Here is a 10,415-nt window from a genome sequence, read left to right as displayed (position 1 = left end):
AATTGCAATTTCTCTCATCTTATTTTCGGTTAAACTATCCCAATGCTGTTGCCAATTGTTATAAATAAAATTCTTAATTGCTGTTAAAACGTCATTACAGAGAATGGTATACCTTCTTGGTAGCAACTAGGCTGCAGCACTCTTTGCCAGTGAATCTGCCTCTTCATTTCCAGACACATCTACGTGTGCCGGAACCCAGCAAAATCGAACTGTTATACCTTTCACGCCAATAATTAAAAGCCACTCTAGAATCTTAAAAAACTATAAGGGCTACTAGAATTAAAACCCTCTAAAGCTTGAAGGACACTTCTTGAATCATAATAAATGGTAAAATTACCCTCCTCTTTTAACGCTATTTTCTCAATAGCGGTTAGTATGCCAGATAATACAGCAGTAAATATGGAAGATATTGGAGGAAGTGCACCTCTACAGTTAAAAGAACTACTATATACTCCAAATCCAACGCCAGATTAGGATTTGGAGCCATCGGTTTACATAAAAGTTGATTCCCCATTTTCTTCAACATGTTCCATAAAAAGAGACCTAGCTTCTATGTCAGTCATGTTTTTTTTTAACACCAATAAAATATTTACAAAAAGATATCATTTGTAATTTCCACGGAGGAGTTAATGATATCTTGAATGGAAGCACCTTACTTCTTATTATATAAAGACTGTTTAATAATTAATTATTTCACCTGAAAGCCATAAGGTTGATGAGAATTTGGGTACAACTCAAAGTATGTTGAGTGCCTTACAAGGCTTGCAGTCTGAAAGACAAAAGAATTAGGGAGTCTTTGCAACCTAAACCAATACCGAATAATAGAAGACATTCAGTAGACTTGGGATAGGTGAGGTTCTAAACGCTCCTGTGGTCAATCTAATACCAGCATGTTGTACTGAATTCATTATCTTTAATTGGCTTGGGGTGGCAAAGGAGTATATTTCACACCCATAACTAATTTTTGAAAAAATTAGGGCCTTGTATAATTTTGAATAGTTTTACGGTCTGGCCCCCATGATGTATGGAACAATACTTTTAAAAGATTCAGAACCTCAGGACATTTAGCTTTTAACACCTTTAAGGGAGGAACCCATGTAAGCCTACAATCGAAAATCAATCCTAAAAATTTAGCTCCACCTACACATGGGATCCGCTGACCTTTAATGTATATATCCAGGTCTGGAGGTACTCCCCGGATACGACAGAAATGGACAATAGTAGTTTTGCTTGTTGAAAACTTAAACCCACTCATATCAGCCCACTAAATAATTTTGTCAATTGCGAGTTGTAGTTTTATCTCAACCATTGCCATTCTAGCTCCAGCAAATGGTATGGAGAGATCATCCACAAATAGTGCTGAGAAAATATCTTGGAGAATGAATGAGGATATCCCATTAATTGCTAGTGCAAATAGGGTTACACTCGGCACACTACCCTGGGGAACTCCTCATTCCTGACATTTCCTCTGTGATAGAGTTTCCCCCATTCTCACTTGAAAAACTCTATGTGAAAGAAATTATTAAATAAACAGTGGTAGCTCTCCTCTTAATCACAATTCATGAATGATTTTAAGTATACCATATATCCATGCAGTATCATATGCGTTTTCAAGGTAAAAAAAAAAAAGACTGTTGCATGGTGCTGTTTGGAAGCAAAGGCTTCACAAATTTTCACAAAAAAAAAAAAAAAATGATAAAGTTTCTTATCTTCTGATGACCGTTCCCTCTTTTAGAGACATGCTAATCCGTTCATTATTAACCGAGGTAAAAGAATAATGAGCCTTGAAGGGCAGGAAAGCCAATCTGTACGAAATACCATTTAATAACACAGGAGATGGCGACTCTTGACAAAAGGCTGGTGTTTGGGCCACCCTTGTCTTTTTAATTTGAAGTAACTCCTGTGTATTGACTATTTCTGGAAATATACTTGGGAGATTCATTTCATAGGTTTTTATTATTTGCAATATGTATTTACTTTTATTTATTTGTATGTTATCTTATTCTGGTACCTCCAGTACGATATTGACTATTTTGCGTGATATGTTTGGAATGTTTAATATTGTGTGATGTTATTAGCTTCATTATGAATTTATTTTGACTCCTTAATATAATAATACATACAGCAGCACAGACAGAGAAACCATGTCGTTATGGGAAAATACACGATATTGGGACAAAACTATAGGCCTACAACATACAAAAGAATATATGATTGGTCACTGAACTAGTAAACTGAATTATCTTGCATTCCTTTAAATACCACCTGGTCCGAAGTTTCCAATAGTTTCGCTACGATGTCAATCATAAATGTTGTCAAACGTACCCAGTCGAACTTACCAATTAAAAATTTACCCACCATAAACGTACCATGTTTATGTTTGGCATACCTGGTATATACATCTAACCTACATGCTAACGTCAGCAGGCCATCAAATCCACCAAATCTATACACTCGTTCATGTACGGGCTTGAACCCCAACCGTGATTTGTATCCAATCGGATACCAAGCGATGCGTGTGACACCCAAAAAATGAGGCGCCACATGCCAGGCGTACCAACACCCCAGGTTTTACTTTGCAAGCCCTAAAGTTTGACATGTCTGGTTGCCAACTACCATTAAATCCTCTAACAGGAGAAAGCGGGAGCAAGATATGGGAATGTGTGATCCCAGCATAATGCTGCATCATATATTCATGTATCTTGCTCTCATAAAAAGATTTGATGGAAGTTGGGAACCAAATACATAAATAGGCGGAGGCACTGGTGTGTGTGGTACCAGGTTCTATTTTTTTCAAATTGGCTAGAGTACCAGCCAGTATCCGATTAGATTCAAAATGGCGGTCGAGGCTCGAGCCCACACATTAGCGAGCATAAACATTTAGTGGGTCTGATGGCCCGCTGACAGTAACAATGTTAAATTAACACTACTACAAGTTTCATAGATGAGTTCTGCGTATCTATGACTTTAAGGGAAAACACAAATTTACTTTCTGAAATACATAGTAATTCAGTGACACAATTCTGCAGCTGAAGGATAAAATGTGAGTGACAAAGACTATTATTGGGTTTCGAAGTTAGTGTTGCATTACACCAGGAGTCGGCATTAAGCCTGTTTTTATTTGTGCTGATCTCAAATGTGTTTATTGAAGAGATCAGAAATGAAGAGTTGTGGGAGTTGCTATTTGCTGTTGATTTGGTGATTACTGCTCAAAATGAGGAAGAATTACTGAGATTGGTGGTAAAGGGGCTAGAGACTTTGGAGAGGGGTGGCTTGAGGATAAATGTGGATAAAACTGAAGATATGGTAAGCAGTAAGGAAAGGAGGAACAGTATAGCCATATATGAAAGTAGAAGCTCAGTTATAAAACAGGTAGAACAATTTAGATACCTGGGATCTACTATAGGAGGGAGAATGTGAGGCTGAATTAAGAATAGGATAAAAACAGCATGGGGGAAGTGGGGGAAGGTAGCAGGAGTGGTATGTGATAAGAAAATCCCAGTCAAGCTTAAAGTCAAGATCTATAGCACAATAATAAGACCTGTGTTACTGTATGGATAAGAAACTTGAGTCTTAAGACGAAAAGAGGAAGCAAATTTTAAGAGAACAGACACGAGAATACTGAGGTGGATTATGGGAATATATTTGCTTGAAAGATTGGAAAATGATGAAAAAAGATTGGCAGGTATAGTAAAGATTACAGACATGATAAGAGTGTCATGAATAAGGTGATGTGGTCATGAGTTGAGGATGGATGGTGAGAAGCGAGTGAGGAGCGTTTGGGAGGAAACTATTAGGGGGGAGAAGATCAAGACGGGGACTGAGAATTAGATGGCGAATTAAGGTGAAGGATGATATGGAGATAGAGGTTTGCTGTAAGAGGATGTCTTTGATATAAGGCATTGGAGAGCGCGCATTAGGTAACCGACTACTTGATGTAAGGGTAACGGTGGGAAAGAAGATTTTCATTAAATAATAAAGAAAGAAGAGAGTCAAATTAATATTGTGGCACCGAATAGGAAATCTCAAAATCTGTTGATTTTTTAACATCTGTTAATTAATTAATCATGGCCAATGATAGACCAAGGGCAGATAGTTAACTTAATCTTTGAATGGAACTTAAGAAGGTGTTGTGTGAGCCAAAGAAAAATATTTAATCCAATAAATTTATCTAAGTATAGAATATAACACAAAATAAGATAAATACTTTTGCAAAGCAAATATGATTAACATCATACAGATAAGAAATCAAGTACAAAATGCTGAACAAGAATTGCATCAGACTCAGAACGATCATGGTTTAATTTTGACTCTTACTTGCTTCCGTCTTATTTGCCATTTTAGTAAATTATTTAGTCTTTCTACTTATATGAAGGAGGGAAGTATGCAGGACCTATGTTATGGAACTTGTGCTATGTGACTCTTTCCAGGGGCTGCTACAGATTAATTTTTGAAGTTTCTTCATTCAACATACTTTTTTCCCAGTCGATAGATATAAATTAAGGCAGGGAAAACTTTACGTATTTATGTATATAATGGAGAAATAGAAAAGATTATTAAATCACAGATCAGGAAAATCAATAATCAGTTAATTTGCCTCATTACACTAAGTCAGGATGGCCGAGCGGTCCAAGGCGCTGCGTTCAGGTCGCAGTCCGGTCTTCCGGGCGTGGGTTCGAATCCCACTCCTGACAAAGGTTTTCTATCACGAATTATCGTGTATTAATGTTTGAACTAATAATTAGCATGAAAGAATACGCCTTGAACGAATGATCATTAAAAAGAAAGATACATTAGGCCATTGAAGTTCATTAACAAATCCTATAAAAGGAAAAAAAAATGACAATTAATTAGTCACACAGTTTCATTATAAGTATCTCAACTCTAATGCTGGGATCACCCATCGGCGTATCTTGCTCCCGTTTACTACCACAAGCCAAAATTGCCCCCCCCCCCCTTTTTTTTTTTTTTTTTGCTCTGCCCTGTGAATATCGGCCGTTTGCGGTAGACATACCTCTGACGGGAACTATTACAACGCCAGTCTTTCCAATGCACGTTTGTATCTACGTTTAACCTACACATGTTCCTGTTAGAGGCCGGTTTAACTTGTGAATAGGCACGTCACTGTGCGGTCGAGCCTTGGAGCCAACCCGTCATACCCAACATACAGTATGTGCTATTTTTAGTTACCATAGTAGTTTTTTTTTCAATTCCATTTAAATAAATATCTGGACTCAATCCACAAGCTTTAATGATTATTGTAAACTATTTAGCTATATAATTTTCAGTTGTACATTTCTTTAATGTTTAAATATAACTAAAACCATTAATATAATAATACATACAGCAGCACAGACAACAGACAGAGAAACCATGTCGTTATAGGAAAATACACGATATTGGGACAAAACTATAGGCCTACAACATACAAAAGAATAAAAGCTTGGTCACTGAACTAGTGAACTGAATTATCTTGCAGTCCTTTGAATATCACCTGGTCCGAAATTTCCAGTAGTTTTCGCTAGGATGTCCATCATAAATGTTGCCAGATGTACCCAGTCAAACTTACCAATTAAAGATTTACCCACCATAAACTTACCATGTTTATGTTTGGCATACACTCTATATACGTCTGACCTAAATGCTAATGTCAGCAGGCCATCAAACCTACCAAATCTTTACACTTGCACCTGTACGATACCGGACAATGCTTGTGCCATAAAAAAAAAACGTACGGGCGCCACACACCAGGCGTACCAACAACAACACCAACCCCCGTTTTACTTTGCAAGCCTTAAAGTTTGACATGTCTGATTGCCAACTACCATTAAATCCTCTAACGGGAGAAAACAGGAGCAAGCTACGGGAATATGTAATCCTAGCATAATGCTGGGTCATATATTCATGTATCTTGCTCCCATAAGATTTGGTGGAAGTTGGGAACCAAACACTTAAAATAGGCAGAGGCACTGGTGTGTGTGTGGTGCCAGATTCTTTTTTTTTTTTTTTTTTTATAACTGGCTCCAGTACCAGCCGGTATCCGATGAGATTCAAATTGCAGTCGAGGCTCGAGCCCAGACATGAGAAAGCATAAAGATTTGGTGGGTCTGATGGTCTGCTGACAGTAGCATGTACATCGGATTTGTATATAGATTGTAGTTAAGACGTAAACATGAACATTAATGGTGGGAAAAACTTTAATTGCTAAGTTCAACCAGGTACATCTGGTAATGAATCTTTACAATTTTAAAAAACTTTTAGTCTTTCTTGGAAGCAATTATGACACATTTTTACTGTTACTTAATGTGAATTAAGATGGGCTCTGAGTAGTAGCAACGTTAAAACCAACACTACTACAAGTTCCATAGACGAGTTCCGCGTATCTATGCCTTTAAGGGAAAACACAAAGTTACTTTCTGAAATACATGGCAATTCAGTGACACAATTCTGCAGCTGAAGGATAAAATGTGAGTGACAAAGTCTATTATTGGGTTTCAAAGTTGGTGTTGGATTACACCAGGAGTCGGCATTAAGCCCGTTTTTATTTGTGCTGGTCTCGAATGTGTTTAGTGAAGGGATCAGAAATGAAGAGTTGTGAAAGTTGCTATTTGCTGAGGATTTGGCAATTACTGCTGAAAATGAGGAAGAATTACTCAGATGGGTGGTAGAGGGGCTAGAAACTTTGGAGAGGGGTGGCTTGAGGGTAAATGTGGATAAGACTGAAGATATGGTAAGCAGTAAGGAAAGTAGGAACAGGATAGCCATAAATGAAATTACAAGCTCAGTTATAAAAAATGTAGAACAATTTCGATACTTGAGATATAATATAGGAGAGTGAGGCTGAATTGAGAATAGGATGAAAACAGCATGGGGAAAGTGGGGGGAGGTAGCAGGAGTGGTATGTGATCAAAAAAATGCCAGTCAAGCCTAATGTCAAGATCTAAAGCACAGTAATAAGATACCTGGGTCTTAAGAGATAAAGAGGAAGCAAAGTTTAAGAGAACAGACATGAGAATTCTGAGGTGGATTATGGGAATATAACTGCTTAAAGGATTGGAAAATAATGAAATCAGATTGGCAGAGATGATAAGTGTCATGACTGAGATGGTGTGGTCATGTGTTAAGGATGGATAGTGGGGAGTGAGTGAGGGGCGTTAGAGAGGAACCTATTAGGGGGAAGAGATCGAGGGGGGGGGGAACTGAGAATTAGATAGCGAGATAAGGTGAAGGTTGATATGGAGATAGAGGTTTGGTGTAAGAGGATGGCTTTGATATAAGGCATTGGAGAGAGCACAATAGGCAACCAACCCCTTAATGTAAGGGTACCGGAGGGAAAAAAGATTTTCATTAAATAATAAAGAAAGACTACTTGATATTGTGACACCTAAAAGCAAATTTCAAAATCCGTTTAATTTTAAATATCTGTTAATTGGTTGATCATGGCCAAACATAGACCGAAAGCAAATAGTTAACTTAATCTTTGAATGGTACTTAAGAAGGTATTGTGTGAGCCAAAGAAAAAATTGAATCCCATATATTTTTCTTAGCATAGAGTCTATACCATAGACTAACAAACAAAATAAGCTAAATACTTTTGCAAAGCAAATATGATTAACATCATAAAGATAAAAAATCAAGTAAAAATGCTTAACAAGAATTGCATCAGATTCAGATCGATCATGGATTAATTTGGACTCGTACTTGCTTCCGTTTAATGTGCCATTTTAGTAAATTATTTATTATTTCTACTTATATAAAGGAGGGAAGTATGCAGGACCTATGTTATGGAACTTGTGCTATTTGACTCTTTACAAAGGCTGCTACAGCTTAATTTTTGAAAAGTTTCTCCATACAACATAAATCTAAATCAAGTCGTTAATCCCAGTTCTCAATGTCATAGAAAACTTTAGGTATCTGTATATATAATCGAGAAATAGAAAAATTATCAAATCAAAGATCAGGAAAATAATTAATTAGTCAATCTGAGTAATTATACTAAGTCAGGATGGCCGAGCGGTCCAAGGCGCTGCGTTCAGGTCGCAGTCCGGTCTTCCGGGCGTGGGTTCGAATCCCACTTCTGACACAGGTTTTCTATTACGGACTCTCGAGTACTAATGTTCGAACTAATAATTAGGATGAAAGAATACGCCTTGAACGAATGATCATTAAAAAAAAAAAAAGGCACATTAAGGCATTCATATTACATTTACAACTCCCATAAAAAACATGACAATTAATTAGTCACACAATTTCATTGTAAGTATCTCAACTCTAATGCTGGTTATCATACGTATGGTTCAGGTATCTTGCTCCCGTCGACTACTCTAAGTCGAAATTGCCCAGTTAGAACGTTGGAGCCAACCCGTCATACGCAAGAGTCAAAACATATAGTATGTGTTGTTTTTAATTGTTATAGAAATAAATAATAATTATTTTTCAATTTCTTTTAATTAAATATCTGGTCTCAATACAAAAGCTGTAATGATTATCGTAAACAATTTAGGCTAAATAATTTTCAGTTTACATTTCTTTAATGTTTAGATATAACTAAAAAAAAAAAACTTCTAACATTTTATAAATGAATGAATGAATGATTTGAACCTCTCTGGCATACCGACAACGAAGATCATTGACACCGATATCGTTTATTATAATTAAAGATTAAATTATTCAATTAAAACCAGAAAAGTAAATATGTTATTAAACCTAAATAGCATTGAGATGACCTGCTTCTGATATAAATTTAAAAATGCCTCTACCATTGTACAACACATCATGTCCAAGGATCTTGGCAAAGATGAACCTGCCATCTTCACCCTAGCCTCAAACAGATATCTATTTGCTTCTGTGCTATAGGTTGGGCATTCATTCAACAAATGCCCCAGTGTCAAGGGTATCGAACAATCGTCGCAATGGTTGGTGTTGGCCAGCCAGCAGAAACTCATGTGTCATCCGAGTGTGTCCAAAGCAGAGACGACAAAAAGCAGTTTTCCATTTTCGGGGCATCCTATTATACCTCCAAGGGGATATAACAATCGCAATTTCTCTCATCTTATTTTCGGTTAAACTATCCCAATGCATGTAGCAGAGATGAGAATGTTGAGATGGATGTGTGGGGTGACAAGAAGAGATAAGATATGGAATGAAGTGATTAGGGTACCACTGAGGTGGTACGGTCATGTCATGAGAAGAGATGAACAGTATATTGGGAGGAGAGTGATGGAAATGGAGGTACAGGAAACAAGGAGAGGAAGACCAAAGCGAAGGTGGGTGGACTGTATCAAGGATGACCTTCCATCAAAGGGATTGGCCGGTGACGAGGTGTGGGACAGAGGTAGATGGAGAAAGCTGACCAGAAACATCGACCCCACATAGAAGTGGAAAAAGATGTAGACAAAGAAGAAGAAGCAGCTGTTGCCAATTGTTATAATTAAAATTCTTAGTTGCTGGTAAAAATTCATTCCAGAGAATGGAATACCTTCTTGGTAGCAACTCGGCTGCAGTACTCTTTGCTAGTGAATCTACCTCTTAATTTCCAGACACACCTACGTGTGCCGGAACCCAGCAAAATCAAACTGTTATACCTTTCAGGCCAATAATTAAAAGCCACTCTAAAATCTTTAAAACTAAAGGGTTATTAGAATTTAAACCTTCTAAAAGTTGAAGGACACTTATTGAATCGCTATAAATGCTAAAATTGCCCTCCTCTTCTAACACTATTTTCTCAATAGCGGTTAGTATGCCATATGATTCAGCAGTTAATATGGAAGATATTGGAAGAAGTGCACGTCTACAGTTAAAATAACTACTATAAACGCCAAATTCAACGTCAGCATCAGATTTGGAGCCATCGGTATATATAAAAGGTGATTCCCTATGTTCTTCAACATGTTCCATAAAAAGAGACCTAGCTTCTATGTCAGTAATGTTTTTTAACACCAATAAAATATTTACAAAAAGATATCTCTGGTAATTTCCACGGAGGAGTTAATGATATCTTGAATGGAGGCACCTTACTTCTAATTTTATCAAGACTGTTTAATTATTTTTTCACCCGAAAGCCATAAGGTTGGCGAGATTTTGGGTGCAACTCAAAGTATGTTGAGTTCCTTACAAGGATTGCAGTCTGAAAGGCTGAAGAATTAGAGTGTCTTTGCAACCTAAACCAATACCGTATAATTAGAAGACATTCGGTAATGGTCTAGAGGTAACTCTCCAGCATCAACAAGGAGACTTGGGATAGGTGAGGTTTTAAACGCTCCCGTGGACAATCTAATACCAGCATGTTGTATTGAATCTAATATCTTTAATTGGATTGGGGTGGCTGAGGAGTATATTTCACACCCATAACTAATTTTTGAAAAAATTAGGGCCATGTATAATTTTAAAATAGTCTTACGGTAGGCCCCCCAGGA

General features: G+C 37.1%; 2 non-coding genes across 2 annotated transcripts; both read left to right on the top strand.

Annotated features, from left to right (window-relative positions):
- Positions 1-4,610: 4,610 nt before the first annotated feature.
- On the top strand, positions 4,611-4,694 carry TRNAL-CAG (transfer RNA leucine (anticodon CAG)). The gene has a single exon. It is a non-coding gene; the product is annotated as a tRNA-Leu (tRNA).
- Positions 4,695-7,999: 3,305 nt separating this feature from the next.
- TRNAL-CAG (transfer RNA leucine (anticodon CAG)) lies at positions 8,000-8,083 on the top strand. Its single transcript has one exon. It is a non-coding gene; the product is annotated as a tRNA-Leu (tRNA).
- Positions 8,084-10,415: the final 2,332 nt, after the last annotated feature.

This window comes from Palaemon carinicauda, chromosome 1, assembly GCF_036898095.1.
Source record: "Palaemon carinicauda isolate YSFRI2023 chromosome 1, ASM3689809v2, whole genome shotgun sequence".
Lineage (NCBI taxonomy): Eukaryota > Metazoa > Arthropoda > Malacostraca > Decapoda > Palaemonidae > Palaemon > Palaemon carinicauda.
This window is presented reverse-complemented; position numbering and strand designations above follow the sequence as displayed.